Raw genomic sequence first — 15,351 nt, 5'->3', positions numbered from 1 at the left:
TGTATCAACCAGATACCAAGGGACAAGCAACCACAGACTGTGCTGGAACCAGAGTGGATCAGCCAGAGAGGCTCAGCATCCAGGCCCCTGTTCTGATCAGAGTTCGCTCTCAGCTCCTTCTACAGTCCCCGTTACCATGTCAGACAGGGCACAGTAGTACACACCTGAGTGTGACACTTTCACTGAGACTTTCTCCAGGTGGAAGGATTTGGATGTTTTGTCCAAGGTGGCTTCAAAACCTCTGCTGCTTCCCTTTTCCTGGTCTGTCAAGGTTTTCAGGAGGAGCTGTGGATCTTCTCCCTGATAGTGGCCGTACCAGAAGAGGACAGGACCATGACACTGAATAATAACAGTTCACAGTCAGGGAAGCCTCCTCTGAGAGGGTCACATGGCCTCCCATCTGGGTCCCTGAGTCTCCCTGGGTTTGTCCTAGGGATAATGAAAAGAGACCTGAGTCACCTTGAGCAGGCATAAAGCTCTTGGAAAAATTATTCTTAAAGATTTTGCTGACACAATGGGGAATAAAAAAATGTAAATTTATGAGGTATTTCCCTTAGCAAGCATGAAGAGTAAGACAATCACGATGCCTGAAGAACACTTCATCTCTGGAGTGTCACCTAAATAATGTTCTTCATTCTTCAACGTGAAGAAACATAGAGTGACAAAGAAATGCTTAGTGAAAGCCCTCAGTTCACACAGGAAATGTGCTTGTGATAGGAAGCTGTATCCCCTAGTGGACAGGGACTGAAATGGGTGTGTGTTGCCCACAGGTCTCCCAAACTCAGCAACCTGTTTCATCCCAGACTCCATGAGGCACATGGCAGGCTTCAGGTGGCGGTTGGAACTCTGAAAAACAACAATCCAAACTCTCAGGTCTATTTTCCACTTCAGACACCCCCGGATATGGAAGTTCTGTAACAAAGCATCCCAGGGCATTTTTATAGCTGACAGGGTAGCAATCTGATAGAGCATTTTACTACTGTACCTTGTAATATCCTCATGTATCCATTGTGGGCCAGCCTATAACCCCCTGACTGCCAGAAAAGGGATTGGGGTAGAATACAGAAAAAGTATAAAGAAGAGAAGCCATTGCTGAGTGAGTCTGTGGTTTTTGGCACTGTACCCCAATATTTAGAACTGCGACTGTCCCTTTTAAAGTACTGAGAGATGGATGTACCCTGAGGACATTATGGCAAATGAAACGAAACAAAATGACCAAGATAGCATAATTCCACTTCTTTGGGGTATCTAAAGTAGTGAAACACCTGGAAAGAGAAAGCACAATGGTACATTCAAAGGACTGGAGGGATGGAATAATGGGGAGTTACTGTTGAATGAGCAGAAATATTCAGTTTCTCAAGATGAAAAGTATTCTAGAAATGGCTGGTGGTGCTGGTTGAACAACAATGTAGTGGATTTAATACTACTGATGTATACACACAAAAAATGTTAAAAAAGTAAAAAATCTATGTTAAAATTGTAGAATTTTATAATGAAATTCAAAAACATGTGAGGAGGGGCTCCTGAGTGGCTAAGTGAGTTAAGCATCTACCTTCATCTTGGGTCAGGATCCCAGGGTCCTTGCATCTAGCCTGGTGTTGGCTGCCTACCTGACAGAGAGTCTGCTTCTCCCTCTCCCTCAGCCCTTCCCCCCAGTTCCTGTTCTCTCGCACACTCTCGCTCTCCAACAAATGAATAAAATGTTAAGAAAATTTCAAGGTGACACTCGTTAAGATTTCTACACTACACATCTGCCTTCCAAGCAAATATAAGAGGGTGCTGCAGTGCCAGACCAATTATCAACCATCCATTACCATCGGAATTTTGAGGTCCTATGGGAATGGAGTTAAGGTGGAAGGAAGGAAATACAGAGAAAGAGGATATTGCACTGTTGAACATTGGTCAAACAAGGGTTTGAGCTGGGAAGTGTGCACACTGAGCCATAGGTTGGCAAAAAAGTGCTTTGAGAGAGTGTTGAAGTGAGGGGCAGGAACACACAAAGAAGAAAATCCACTCCCTGCTCCTTCACAGTGTCCCCCTAAGAGCTCCTAAGTATGGTCACTTGTGGATAAGACATGTAGGAAGCAGGTAAACCTCCTATATGCAAACTGAGCACTCCTATGCCACAGCTGTTAATAAGATGGAACGGACACTAGTACAAACTACGTCACAGAGCAGGCCTCTCTGAAAACTAAATGTGAGTACAACTGACTCACAGCAAACAAACCTAGTTAAAGTTAACACTACACACAACACTGAGTGCCTCACCCGTCCATCTTGCACCTTGTGGCTTGCTACCAGCACACAAGGAGGACAAGAAGAGTGAGCTTCTGGAAGTGGCTAGTGAGCATGTGCAGAAAGCAGCCTCACTCTGCCAGACTGGGAGAAATTACACAAATTCACTCAACAACATCCTAGACAAAGCAAGCAAAAGGGAAACTCAACACCCAGTATGGCCTCATAGGATCAAGAGAGGCCATCGAGTTTGTACCACATTGTCCCAAGGCAGGAGGAAACAAATACGCCAACCATGGTGAAGCTTTCAAGTCTGAATGTGTCTGGATCTGAGCTATGTACTCTCTGCACACTCTGGAAAAAGCAACTTTTTTTCTTTCACCGCATCAATTCTCCCCTGTGCGATCAAGCATTCAGGCCTGTAGAAATGGCACCCTCTCTCTCACTTCTAACTTGACCTAAGATGAAGTAAACTAAAAACATAGAAGCATGATTCCCTCTGACTCCATTTTCAGGCTTGGGGGAAATGGACCAATCAAGAATTGCCTTGATTCTACTGCACAGGAGTTAGCACTCTAAGGAGGGAAACAATCCAGTGTACTGACATGTTGGGTGACAGTACTAGCTCACCCTGTGTAAAATGTTTTACACGAATCTAATCTCAAGAGTTTCCCAGTAAGAACAAGACAATTAGTAAATAACCAACAACCATCACACAGGGTTGAGTGGAGGCAGCAGGTGCCTCGGAAGCACAGTGTGCTCGCTGCACAGAAGGACACAGCTGAGCCTTCAGGCTGGGTGGCTGCGATGTGCAGGAGAGGTCTTGGGCCATCCTATCCAAGAAAACAGTGAGTCTTTGGACTTCTTTTTCGGCCACAGAGGAACGAATGTCTATCATGAGCTGGGGACCTTTCCCAAATTCTTGTTTATACCAAGGGAAGTAGTCTGAGCCACTGTATGGATAATTCCAGTTGATGGCAGAGGTGTTTCCCTCCTGGACACTCAAGTAGAAGGATGCGGCTCCACATTCTCTCCTTGGCTGACCCCTATGCAGAAAGAAGAGGTCAGAACAAAGAGAGCAGATTCCAGGTGATAATATTTCCAAATTCTCTTTTTTGCACTAATTGGAGGAAGCCTGAGTAAAACCATTCTTGACTTCTGAAGAATACCCACTAATATCCTCTCTTTCCCATAAATGCTCAATTCATAGTTCACCTGCAGCCACAAGGACATGATTAATGCTCTCATGGATGTCTTCATGGCTCCTCTCAGTGATGATCAGCTTCAGAGCTTCAGGATTGCAGCCTTCAGCCAGCTCAGCTCCTTCTCCTCTCAGGCCGCCCCTTCTTTCCTCTAACACTACTTCCCCACACCGTCTACCCAGCCAATAAGAAAAAGATCCTGCTTCTGACAGAGCCTGGTCAATCAGAATGCACTGGAATGAACCCTCCACATGTTCTGTGTGTGTTCTGTGTCAGCACAGGTGCACTACTGTCAGTGGCCACATCTCGACTCAATTCACCAGGGAAATGTTTTTCTCTTAATTGTACCTCTGACAGACAAATTTCTGTAATCTGTCAATCTGTAAAACCACTTGAATGCTCTGTGTCTTATATTCTGCAAAATACTGAAAGACAGAGTAGAAATTCTGATGAAACATCCACCTGCAACCTCAAGAAAGTATAACCATATGACTTTAATATGAAAAGATTTCATTTTCTCCAGTCAAAATGCACGGCATGTCCTCCAATGTAATTACTGACTCATAGCCTCAGGAGAATTTCTTTTGAAGTATTAGCCTTCTATCCTGTCATGCTTCCTACATCCTGGCCAATCGGTTCACATTCCACACTCCATCATCTATCTCCTAAACTCCACTAGAGTGTCCGCTCCCCAAGACTCATTGATAAAGGTCTCCGGTCCGTTGAGTTCCAGTATTCTCTCTTTTTGCCAAAACCCCTTTCTCATTCACATTAATTTCTTGGAAGTTTCTGATGACCTCTGTGACAATGAATCCAGGCAATTATAAAGATTCTGAGTGGAGCACCATGGTGGCTCAGTGGTTGAGCATCTGCCTTTGGCTTAGGTTGTGATCCCAGGGTTTTGGGATCCAGTCCTGCATCAGGCTACCCATAGGAAGCCTGCATCTCCATCTGCCACGTAATGTGTCTGCTTCTGTCTCTGTGACTCTTGAATAAATAAATAAAATCTAGATAGATAGATAAATAAATAAATAAATAAATAAATAAATAAATAAATAAATACAATTCTGAGTGCTATGGGAAATGGTGCCAACAACAACCTGGCCCTTAAGAATGATCAAGAGAAACGGTCTCAGAGAAACCAAGACTACCTCATTTCCAAAAGTCAAGCCCCTGTCCTATGATTCCTACAAATGGATCCTCTGAAATGACAAAGAATAAAACTACTCTTTCTTCTTCCTCTCCCGCTCTGAAAGATTTAAAGACAGTTATGGTGAAGAATATCAACTCATTACGTAAATATACGTCTATATATGAAATGTGTTTTTATACATGGAAAGCTTCTCATTCTGAGAATCTTCCATCTCTCTCCTATTCCCCATAAAAGAAGAATTCTCCAAGCCTTTATGGGCAAATTTCCCTCTTCTCAGAGAAACATACTTAGGTCAATATCTGCACTTTTCACATGTGGCTCTCATTACCGAATATAATGATAAGAACGTGAACATTCCAATGAATGACTCCTTCCGTGAATTAACTATCGAAAGGTAAGTTGTGTGAAATTCTCAGCACCATGATGATTTCATACAATATTGTTTGGCTTAAGGTCAAAGAATTGTCTAGGAAAAGCTTTATCTATGCCATCTCAATGACTGCCTGCTGCATGAGTGCTCCAATTCCAGTGATCATTTTTGCAGACAGTGTGTAGTTTTGTTTATAATACTCATCCTTCCTTCAAGGGATGCACATCTGGGGGAAAGTCTTTGCTTTGCTATGTTGGGGAGGTCTTTAAAAATATATGTAGGTGTTCACAAGGCAGCATCACCATTCGCTTTCTGCTACAGAAACAGTGAGTGATGGATGAGTTTGCTGGTAGGATAACAGTGGCTCAGCCCCAGTCTCCTTTCTTGCCCAATGTCCCAGACATTTACCCAAATTGGAACTCTCCATTCCGGCGTTCCAACTGATTGGACCATGACTTTCTCAGACACAAATGGCAGAGCTACGACTGGGCTTGCATTAGACACTTTGTCTTCACCCAGCAATGGTCCTACAACAAAAAGGCAGGGGAGAAATTTCTAAGTAGGAAGTGAGAAAATGCACTCTCTTTCCTGTCCAGCTCATTCACTACCTAATTGTTCCATACTGTCATCCTGAATGCAGTCTCTGTTGTATAAAATGAAGCTGGACCAAAGGACTTCTAAGGGCTCTTCCACCTCTAAATTTCTTTTATACTACATAACAAAGCAAATATTTATTGAGAACGGGTTGTGTGCACTCTGGCCTGGTGTCATCAAGGGATGAAATTGCTGACATCATGGAACCCCAGGACCATTTTCACAAACACGTGTGATCTAGTGCTTTTCATGTTGATCCTACCCACCCTGAGGCCTCCTCAGAAACTGGGAATTAGTGCTCAAAATCAGATCCTCTCTTGGATTTCAGTTCTCCTATGACATCAAATATCTATCAAGGAGAACTAAATCCACATTAACATGGAATAAAATGAGACTCTATTCATTGAGTGTCAAGTCCTTCACAGGCAATGAGACCAGGGGGCTCCGTGGCTGAGCCCTAGGTAAGTACGATGTAATTCTGGGGACATATTTCTTTACATAGATTACATATATGGTACAGAAAAATGGAAGAATCTCCACATACGAAACAATCTACAGTAGGTGGATGAATTATTAATATGATAAGTGAGAAGCAAGTTCTAAAACAGCCTAGTTACTTTCTGGATCCAGCTTTCTCCTGAAAGCTTAGTTTGAAGATTTAAGATTTCCAGCCAGAGATGGTTCGAAAATCTTCAAGATAATTTCAAAATGAAAATTGGGCATCTTTAGTAAAAAACAAAAACAAAAACAAAAAACAGCATAAAGGTGTGTTTAGGTTGTTTCTAGGGGAACATTTTTCTAAAATGTTTATTTATAATATTTAGTTTTATATTTCTCAATTGTTTTTTTTTAATTTTCTTTATTTATTCATGAGAGAGAGAGAGAGAGAGAGAGGCAGAGACACAGGCAGAGGGAGAAGCAGGCTCCATACAGGGAGCCCGACTTGGGACTCGATCCCAGGACCCTAGGGTCACGTCCTGGGCCAAAGGCAGGCACTAAACCGCCGACCCACCCAGGGACTCCGTGAATTTGATTTTTTAAAGAATTTCTTCTATTCAGCCATTTCAAAAAAGATTCAAAGAAAAATTAGGCAAATGTACTGAGGTTTCCAGTGCACCTCCTGCCCCCGCACAGGCATAGCCTTCCATTTATCATCTTCCCCATGACAAATTTCACAGTGAAGGATATCACCCAAAGCCTACAATTCTAGGGTTCCCTCTTGCTGTTGTACTTTCTAATGGTGTGAACACATGTATAAAGCATGTACCCAACACTTACTATCATACAGAGCAGGATCACTCCACTCAACATACCCTGTGCTCTATTCATCCCTTTGCCTCCCCTCAAAACCAGGCAACCACAGTCTTAATACCTCCATATTTCTGGCTTCTCCAGAACATCATGGGATCATATCAACCCTATATAGCCCTTTCAGATTAGCTGTTTTTACTAAGTAAAATGAATACGAGGTTGCCCTGTCTCTTCATGGCTTCATACCTCCTGTCTTTTTAGCGTCAACCATATTCCATCATTTAAACGTACCACCATTTATTTATTCATTCACCTCCTGAGGAACATACTGCTTACTTCCTCATTTTGGCAAATGTGAATAAAACTTCCATAAAACACCTGTGTACAACTCTGTGTGCACATAAATTTTCAACCTTTTTGGGGAAATAGGAAGGCCACTGCTGGATCACATAGTATGAGTGTTTCGCTGTGTAAGAAACTGCCAAATCCCTTTTGAAATGTCCATGTATACACTTTCCTTTGTAGTAATTTCCCAACAAACTTCACTACACCCCTTGCTGCATACCAAAGCCCCAGAGAGTCCAAAGCAGGCACAGGCACAGCAGGTGGTCCTGCCAAGAGCTCACTTCACACACAGCCTGCTGTGACCCAGAACCTGAGCCTGCACGTGTTCCTGCCTCTGTCCTGCTGCCCTATGTATAGCTTCTGCTCAGGCACCTATTCCTCCCACTTCAGGGACTCACTCATTAAAGACAAGCACGAAGATAAAATCATTAGGAATTTCAACACATTCTTATGATTTCACAGCATTCAATGAAGGGCAGGGGTCCTTGGGAGAGTTGCGGGCTCTGTGATTGTCAGGTCGCATATTCGAGAAGCTACCTCTGCTCCCAGCTACTGCGAGTCTGTCCATCTACTTCCATCTGATTTTTCAGGGTCCCAGTTCTTCCTACCAATGTCCTGCATGAACATAAAAACCAGCACAGGCTGGAATTCAATTTCTACTGTAATTGGACCACATGATAGGTTCAACTTTGAGTTTGGTCTCAGAAGTCTTCATCTCTGGCTACAACAGAGAAGAGATTCCTCTGCACAGTCTTGGAAGCTTTCTGCTCCCTTTCCCAACCTGGGAATGATGTTACAAAATCATGAGTAATAGATTCATTCAAAACGTGGAGTAGAGCAATGTATTTTCATGGAACAGAATGAAAATCTCCACAAGCTCTTCTCCAAAAGGTGCTCTTTAAAAATGCCTTAAAAGGATATACCGTGGCCAGTGATATATGTCCATACATTATATAAATTGATCAGTAGAAGTCACTTAGACTTGTGGTTCTCTAGGGCATTCGATAACAGGTACTCAGGGGATAAGCTCTCCTGTCACCTCAGATTATTAATTTAGGAATAATATGAGCTCAACCAAGTCACTGATGCTCTAAAATCTTCCCTTTGTTTATATATAAAATAAACTACTTCTTTACCAGGGATTATATTACTGAAACAGAAAATATATGTAGTGGGATGAGTAGAATTCCTGGACTTCAATAAAAATACGTAATTATATTTCTATTCCCAAGAGTGAAAAGGCTAACAGAGACTTGAAAGAACATTGTACACATTCTCTTCACATTTCCTTGAACACGGGCCACCTACAGGCTAAGTAAGAATCTCGGTATTTCTTTCTATCTCTTGATGGGGATCTATTCTTCAAGCCTGTTCTATTTCTATTATTTTACAGGTACTTTATAGGTAGCGCCCGGAGATCTATTTATCACAGCATTGGATATGCACATCTGTGTCTTTTGCTTCAAGCTCCTTCATAGAGGTTTTTACCTACAAAGAATTTTCTGGGAAGAAAAAGGGCAAGAAAAGTAAGTGAAACAACAGCATCGATGCACTGAAGTTTAGGAGGAAAAACATATTGTAAGAGAAAGCTGAAATTGTAAAACTGCACAGGCTGCTGTGGGGGCAAATGCCCTCCCCAGGGAGGTGCTGGTGCTGCAGGCCCAGCGGCAGTTTGGGGGCAGGCTGCAGATCACCAGGGAGCACTGTGCCTCCACCGCACACAGGTATGTGGCTGAGTCTTCCAGCTGAGAGGCCGTGACGTAGAGGGTGCTGGACTGGTCCTTAGCATTCAGTGTGCAGTTCAGCCTTCCGCTCTGCTTCATCCCTGAAGCTATGTAAAACAGCCTGGTGAGGCTGCCGCCCCCGGGATTCTGTCGGAACCACTGCACACTGTTCACTACGCTAGAGTAATTGCACGTGAGGATAGAGCTGGCTCCCTCCTGCAGGCTCAGGGCTGAAGGGCTCTGCTCCACCTTCATCCCTGTCACTACTGCTTGAAAGAGAAAAACAAACACAAACGATATCACTGGAGAGCACTGATGCAGCTTTCAATCTCTCAACATCCCAAGAAACACCACTGAGCATATAGGACCCTCTAGCTCACTGTCAGCTCCCCCCACCACTGTGGCCCTGGACCACTCCCCAACCCCCATTCTGGATCACTTCACTCACAGCAAACATGGACCCACAGGAGCCCCAGCAGAGCGTCCCAGTGTCTCTTCATGATTCCGTGTCTAGTCAATGAGGTGCCTTCACCCCTACTCTACAGAGTGCAGAGTCCAGGTCCAGAGAAACTCTGTTCTTACACTCAATCTGTTCCACTAGAATCACGGGGCACCAATCACACCTCAGTCCCATCATTCACAAAACTCGAGACTCCTCCCACAGTGCCCCAGTGACACTGCACAGTAATGTCTTCAAAATTGCACTTGCCAACACTGCTGAGGGAGAGGGGCAATATTTCCAGTATAGAAAGATATAAGAGTTCTTTTTCTTTTCATAAACACTTTACGTAAGAAATGTATGGGTTAGTGTGTGAGGAAGGGTGGATGATATTTCTAGAAGTGTCAGCGTCTCTGGGTTATGCAGAACGTTGATAAATCGTAAGGAAGAGTGACTCCATTCCCAAAGTTGCATCATTGGACAGACAAGGTGAGAATTCAGTTATAGAAAAATAGTTGATCATGGTGAACCATCTGATAGTTTGCGTTGGGTATTGCAGAAATATCTACAATTTCCTGAGATCAAGATAGTTCTGGAAACCAATACAGACCTTTCCCATCTGCATAGATAATGATTCCAAACAGAATTTGGTCAGTGAAAAATAAGATGTCTGCATAACGTCCTCTCTAATTTAATTTCCAGCTCTCTTAGTCTCCTGTGCAACTGGTGGACACCTGCTCACTTACACAGCTGAGTCTGGCCAAGTCACAAATTGCCGGTCAAAGGCAACATTGTCCTCTACCTTTCCTTCTATTTCTGTTCCTTACTTGTTCCTCTCTTCTTCTTCTCTACATTCTTGTTCTCTCCACTCTCAGCATGGATGTATGAAGAGGGAGGATATCTGCGGTATTGAAAAAATTTCAATGGCAGTGATTTTCGGGGATTTTATTCATAACAATTGGCAGCTTGTAAACCATGTTTTCTATTGAGCTTCCATGGTGACATCACAATGCCCGGAAAAATCCTACCCTGTTCTGAGAATAATTACTTGGATATAGGGTCATGGCCTCGAGATGTCTGAAGTTGAAATGGCAGAGCTGAAGACATGAGATGAACTGACACAGTTCCCTGCCCCACCCCCACCCCCACTCCGCCACCTTTGCTATCCATAATGGACTGGCTCACTTGATTTCTGTTCTCTCCTTAACTAACATTCAACCCTGGACCATCAGAAAGTTTTGTGTCTTGTACGGCCCGCAGTGCCCCCTAGAGGACTCAAACAGTCAGCAAAGACACCTCAGACCAGGCAAGCAGCAGACACAGATCCCCTGCCCCCCTCATTCCAAGCTTCCTGATGAAGGAAATGCAGATGGTCAGAGAAGAAGATAACTGCTTAGATTGAATGGGGATTAAAAGTGAACCAAATCTTACTTTTAAAATAGAATTGTATGGAAACTGATATCGGAAATTGATTTAGTAAATCTCATCTTGTGCTATTTGATTTCCTTACCTTCGTTCAAAAGAAATCCATAAATATCACTGAGCATTTAGTTTCAACACTGTAATTTCCTAAAGGTTCAGAAGATATAAAATTTTAATGGAATATTATTCAACCATATGAAATAATGGAATCTTGCCATTTGTCACTATGTGGCTGGTGGTAGAGAGTATAATGCTGAGGGAAATTAGCCAGTCAGAGAAAGACAAAGAACATATGATTCACTCATGTGGAGTTTAAGAAACAAACCAAACAAGCAAAGGACAAAAATATGATAGAGAGAGATAAATCGAGAACAAGATGCTTTATTAAACAGAACAAACTATGGATACCAGAGGGAGAGGGCCGCGGGATGGGTTCACTAGATGAAGGAATGAGGGAGTGCCCGCGTCCTGATGAGCACCGGGTGTTCTGTGGAAGTGTTGAATCACTATATTGTACACCTGAAAAATAGAACCCTGTGTTAACTTTTTGGAATTAAAAATAAGACAACAAACTAATAAAACCTATAAAAGTGGAAAACGTACTAGTTTACAATGTACAGAGAAAACCAACATATACATAACTATAGTAGAGTCAAAGAGTAGGACCTTAAGTGGAGTGAAAACTAAAAACTATGTGAACCGGAGGAAGGAGAATATGTATAGTTTAGGTTTGGACAAAATCTTAAGAAGGTGACTATTCTCTTTCCTACTTTCTCATGATCAGAATAGGGGAGAAGGTGGATAAACTATTATGCTGGCTTTTATGATTTTTATTGCTTTTAACAATAGGAGGAATTTGTGAGTACATGAATTACTAAGAGTAATAAAACGTTACCTACAGAGTAAAATCCCCTTTACTACCACTCCGATTTCTGACCTTTTCATCACTTACCACCCTAATTTTTTCTTCATCTTGACGATTTGGAGTTGATGTTTCCACATGTTTTACTAGATTAAAATCACCAGAAAATACATAATAGTTTATTATACTTTATTATAATACAAATATACATTCTGGGTCTATCCTTCTGTAACATGCTTTAAAATCTCAATAGGAAATCGTGTTGGTCCTAATATATTAACCCATAAAAAACCCTCTGTTCCATTATATTCCATATTATGGCTATATTTCCATTTATACATCTTTTCCTTTACTGATTCAAGCTTAAGTTTATTTAATCTATGAAATTCTAACCTAAAATAAACCCTATCAAGCATTCCTCACATGGGCACATGATCTTCCTAGCACAGAGATGACGAAAACCTGAATGAATATGCCATGAGGCTAGCAGGTGAAAATTACTCCAAGTACAGGAAAGTCGGGACAAAGAGTCTGAGGAAGAAAGAAAATAATTCATCTTCTGATCATTCTGTTTGACAGTTTTCTTTTTCTTAAAAGATTTTATTTATTTATTCATGAGAGACAAACAGAGAGAGAGACAGAGACAGAGACACAGGCAGAGGGAGAAGCAGGCTCCATGCAGGGAGCCTGATGTGGGACTTGATCCGGGGTCTCCAGGATTAGGCCCTGGACTGAAGGCGGCGCTAAACCGCTGAGCCACCAAGGCTGCCCCAGTTTCCACTTTCTATTGTCATTAGGGAGAAAGGCACTTTACATTTCCCAAATCAACAGAGTAAAGGAGAAACGTTTATCAGTCCAACAGAAGAGAAAAGGAAGAAGTGAAGCATATGGAGCAAAACCAAAATATTAGAAATTACTCCAAATATATCACCTCCTTATCACCTTATATCACCTCCCTCAGAAAGCTCTAGCTTTCTCTCACCCTTTCTCTCTAAAATAAGTAAATAAATATTTTAAAAATATTTTTAAAAGAGGAAGATTGCAAAATCATTGGCAAAGTCTGGCAATGCAATGCACACCTTGCTTTTCTATTATTCTTCACACAATTTCACATACTCCCATACGTTCTCCCAATCCCATGATTTGTGGCCCTCTGTGAGAGGTCGCAACCAGGACTTACAGAAATCTGTGTAAGAAATCTGATCCCTCTCTGTGTCATCTATTGATTTATATTGTCAGGAAATAGCAGTGCAAGACCATTTTCTCTCACCATATTTCCTGGGCACCGAGAACAATCTCCCTTCAGTTCCTACTTCCAGAGAGCCAAGTGATCTATTTTAGTGGCCAGGACATGAACCCTTTCATGATTCTGTTTCTGCCCCATGCCTTCATTTTGAACACCAGCCTGTGTCTACCATCTGATATCCCAGAGAAGAAAGCAGGGCAGAAGTCCCTGGGCTCTTCTTCCTGTTCCTCTTCCTTTCTTCCCTTCCCTTCTTTCTTTACTAAAACTGAGTTTGGGAGCTCTAGCTTTCTCATCACCTCTCTCGTCATACTCCATCAGGAAGACAATGGGCAGAAGCCACAATCTTGGGCACACCTTGTCTTTCTAAAAGTGTCAAAAGGCACAGTACTACCCACCAGGCCTAGTCTGACCAACTTGTGTGGCTGGACTCTCACAGCAAGAATCAGGCATGTGCCACCTCATTGTTACATGGATTTATCTTGAAATTTCTTACACCCTGACTGAGGAACTCTTGGCATCAAAGTATTTTTAATGTCACTAATGAACAGTTGATGTTGTGCAATGTCACTTCTGGTTCCTAAGCTCCAGCCATTTGTCTGACTTTGTAACAACCAGACACTGAGAGACAAACAGCCACAGACTGTGCTGGAACCAGAGTGGATCAGTCAGAGAGGCTCGGCATCCAGGCCTCTGTTCTGCTCAGTTTGCACCCAGCTCCCCCTGCAGTCCCTATCACTGTGTCTCTCAGGGCACAGTAGTACACAGCTGAGTCTGACAGTTGCACTGAGACTTTCTTCAAGTGGAAGGATCTGGATGTTTTGTCCAAGGTGGCTTCAAAACCTTTGTTGCTCCCCTTTGCCTTGTCTGCCAAGGCTTTCAGGAGGAGCTGTGGACCTTCTCCCAGATACTGGACATACCAGAATAAAGTGGGGGATCCTCTTGTTGAGTAGGTACAGTTTATAGTTAGGAAGGCGTCTTCTGAGAGGGTCACTTGGCCTTCTGTCTGGTTCACTGAGTCTCCATGGGTTTGTCCTGGGGGAAAAAGAAAAGAGATCTGTGTCACCTTGGGCATGAAGCTCTTAAATAAAATTATAGTTAAAGGTTTTGACGACACAATGGAAAACAAGAATCCAAATTTCAAGAGGCATTTCACTTACTAAGCAGTAAGAGCAGAACAATCACAACCCCTGGAGAACACTTCATCTCTGGAGCGTCACCTAGATAATGTTTCTCCTTCTTAACATGAAGAAATGTTCAAGTCACGGAGAAATGATCAGTGAAAACCCACATTTCAGCCAGGAAATCAGAACGTGGTGGGAAGCTGCACCCCCTGGTGGACAGCAGCTGAGATGAGTGAATGCTGGCCGGAATCCTCCCAAATTCAACAGCCTCTTTCATCCCTGACACCATGAGGCACATGTCAGGCTTCAGGTGGCACTTACTGAATATTGATGGACAGGCCTCCCTTCGGGAGCTCATACATAGAATGATACAGAGGATATTAGCATGGCCCATGTGTGAGAAGGACATGAAAATTCCTGAAGCAGTACATAATCATTTAATACTACATGTAATGAATTATAGAAACCACATAACATGTAAGATCATGAAAACAAGATATAAGAATCTTGTATGCTCACACTATGTGATTTCACCCAAGGCAGAAATAAAAAACTTATGCCAAGAAGGCAAAGTGTTTAGACTATTCATTGCAGCTCTTTCAAGCTACCTCTGGCTAATGCTACTGTTCCTCCTCCTCACTGTCAGGGTCTGGTCACATGCCTCTCTGGGGCCGGACAGCAGAAAAATCTAATCACTCTTTGCTAAAGAGCTCAGGCCGCAGCGCTCAAACAATAGATCCTGTCTCTGAGTTCTCCTTCTCCTCCTCACTGTTGAGTTTCCACAGCTCAGCAGTTTAGAATGGCCAGAAGAGACACCAGAGCTTGGTCATTAGGTTACCAAACTCTTCAAGTTATATCATTCCATTTGGTCGGATGAATCACAGTAGCCTTCCATGCTTTGTATGCTCAGGTCTGAGCGCTGGAGGTGACCACTCAGTCTACTTAGATTCCTTTCCTTAACCTCAAGACACACACACACACACACACACACACAAACACACATGCACACCTACGCACACACACATTCCACCAATGTAGGCCATGAAATCTTCCTTAATTAACAAAAAAATACGTGGTGCCTCTTTTCCTTGGCCCTTTCTGGAGGGCACAGAACGCACTGAGGTGCTTGCACACTAGGCCTCGTTTTCTTCTTTAGTATCTTTGTTCTCTCCTAAGCATATACAGCTCATTTTCTAAAATTGGTTGACTTTACTGTCTGCTGATAACTTCTTTCATGTGTCCCTTTGTGTTTGTGAATTTCTGCCCTTTGGGATGTCTTTACTAAACTACTTAAGAGGGATGTGAGAGGCTCAGTCATTTAAGTTTTTGCATTCAGCTCAGGTCATGATCTCAAGGTCCTGGAATTGAGCCTCAATTTAAGGCTCCC

General features: G+C 42.7%; 1 pseudogene; it reads left to right on the top strand.

Annotated features, from left to right (window-relative positions):
* Positions 1-14,303: 14,303 nt before the first annotated feature.
* On the top strand, positions 14,304-14,401 carry LOC112912612 (U6 spliceosomal RNA; annotated as a pseudogene).
* The last annotated feature ends 950 nt before the right edge of the window (positions 14,402-15,351 follow it).

This window comes from Vulpes vulpes, chromosome 6 (genome assembly GCF_048418805.1).
Source record: "Vulpes vulpes isolate BD-2025 chromosome 6, VulVul3, whole genome shotgun sequence".
Lineage (NCBI taxonomy): Eukaryota > Metazoa > Chordata > Mammalia > Carnivora > Canidae > Vulpes > Vulpes vulpes.
This window is presented reverse-complemented; position numbering and strand designations above follow the sequence as displayed.